Raw genomic sequence first — 2367 nt, forward strand, 5'->3', positions numbered from 1 at the left:
ACATATATATATATATATATACACATAAAAGCATTGATAGTTAAAAGTTAAAATGATTTACAACTATAATAATGATAAGTTAAAAGTATTTAAAACTGTGGGGACAACCAGTGGCATGGTGGTTATGGTGGCTGGATCCCACATGGCCTACAGTGGTTCAAATATCAGACATTGTGTCGTTAAAAAAAAAAAAAAAAAGGCATGTGTGCATGCATGTCCAAAATTCCAAGAAGAAAAGGGAGGAAAAGGGACTGTGGCATGGTCATCTGCTCTGGGAGTTGCTTTCTCTCTCTTTCTCTCTGTTTGGTGAGCATACTTGCCCTATAGCAAAACAAATAACACCTTAGTGAATTTTGATGGCTCTTCAAAATTATAGCTCAATATTGTATGTTTTCCAGTAACATGCCCTAATGTGTTAAACTCAGCAACTGACAAGCTTTCTGGTTCTATCTGAGAAAATAGTTTCTATTGATTCTATAGCTAATTATAAGTTGTATTATAAATGTGCTACTCAAACATTTGTGATATAGCATTAAATATAATATTTAAATATAAACAGGTAAGATAATGAGCAATAAAATACTCTATATGAATACCCCATACTAGTATTCACCCATAATTTGTCTTTCTTAGAGTGAGTTAAAATAAATTATAATTTATTGTACATTAGTGGTTTAATTTTAGTCATCAAAAGTGTTGACTGTTCATCACATGAAGCACAGTGATATACTTAAAGGTGATTTTTTCAATGAGTCTACTGAATTTATGATTGTTTCTGTAAGTGATCTGTAAAATGATCACATTACAAATTATTCATGAAGATAAAGAATATGTAAGAATACAACTGAATTTTTACTTCTAACTATGTAATGTAGCGGATATTGAACTTCAGCAATAAACAACCATAAAACTGGAAAGTATGTATGAAACAGCTGCTTTCAATCCTTGAAGAATGGACAGTATAAGCCTACAATCTCTCAAAGAAGGGAAATTTATTAGGCAAGCCCCATAGTCAGAGTTTTTGCGTAGGGACAATTTCTTGACTGGTGCAGCAGACTGGAGTCTGAGTAGAGTATTGTGTTCCCTATGTGGTCATCAGAGATGAGAGTCATATCCATTGAGATGTGCCAAGATGTGCATGTGCACATCATCTCTCAGAACTTGGCAAGGGCTGGTCTGAATACAGATAGAGAGATGCTCCAAGTTTACTGGAGTATTACTGCCTTGGAGTTTAGATTTTAAAATTATACTAGGAATTTAGCAGATTTAAGCCACAAGAGTTGAGCAATCTTGGGATTCCTAGCACTTATCTGAAAAAAATAAAGACACTGAGCCTTCAGAGTAAGGATCATGACCCAGAGAAATGCCTATTAACTTGTCCTGAGAAAGTCTGAAGCCAAGCCCAAGCAAGATGCTTAGGGAGACAGAGTTTGGAGGTTGAGTCCCAGCCCTTTACAGGGGCTTGAGAATGATCTTGTCTTTTGATAGAGCCCCTCCTTATTAAAGAATAAAAATCAAACTTTCCCAAGTTCAGGGTAAGGAGCCTGTAATTGAGCTACTTCCTAAAACAAGATAAATGCTCTTCAGTAGAAGATAACAGAATCCTGAGTCTCTATAGTGTCCCATCCATAATGTCTAGGACATAACAAAAATTAATCAAGGAAAGAAACATAAAAAATATGTCCCATGGTTAAGGAAAATAGTCAATAGAAACTTTACTCTAAATCTTGATGTTGGATTTAGCAGATTGAGATACTTGTAGTTAGAGTCTCAGAAGAGAGTGAATATATGTAAGAAAAACTATTTGAAGATATATGGCAGAAAATTCTCCAAATATGATTGAAACCGACAGATATAATGTAGACCTAGCTACATTATAGGAAAATTCCTGAAAAGCAAAGCTAAAGAAAAAAATTTTAACTAGCCACAGAAAAGAAAGAAATCCATTTTACAGGAAGAACAATGTTAACATTGATGACCAGCTTCACATAAGAAAAAAATATTTCTAAAAGAAAATGATAAACAATTCATTGATGAAAGAGTTTAATCATTAAAGATACTAAACTGTGGTTATCTGTGTGGAACAAATATGAATGTCAGGTCTACTTAATGTCATGCACAATATTAATTCATAATAGATCATAGACTTAAATGTGGAAGCCACAACTATAAAACTTTTAGTGAAAAACAGAGAAGAGTCTTCACAAATAGGCATAGGGCTGAGAGTTGTTAGATATGACACCAAAAGCAGTCATCAAAAAATATTAAGAGTCAGTCCTATAGTTAAAAGAGCCAGAGCCCACATAGCCAACCAAATGGTTCAAACCCAAGACCCAGCATCATGAAAAACACACTGGGCATGTGTAT

At 34.1% G+C, this 2367-nt stretch overlaps 1 protein-coding gene across 1 annotated transcript in view; it reads left to right on the forward strand.

The window, feature by feature from the left end:
• ADAMTS19 (ADAM metallopeptidase with thrombospondin type 1 motif 19) overlaps positions 1–2367 on the forward strand; it is a 287126-nt gene that overhangs the window by 76194 nt on the left and 208565 nt on the right.

The sequence above is a fragment of the Tupaia chinensis genome, unplaced genomic scaffold (assembly GCF_000334495.1).
Source record: "Tupaia chinensis unplaced genomic scaffold, TupChi_1.0 Scaffold000541_1, whole genome shotgun sequence".
Classification (NCBI taxonomy): domain Eukaryota; kingdom Metazoa; phylum Chordata; class Mammalia; order Scandentia; family Tupaiidae; genus Tupaia; species Tupaia belangeri.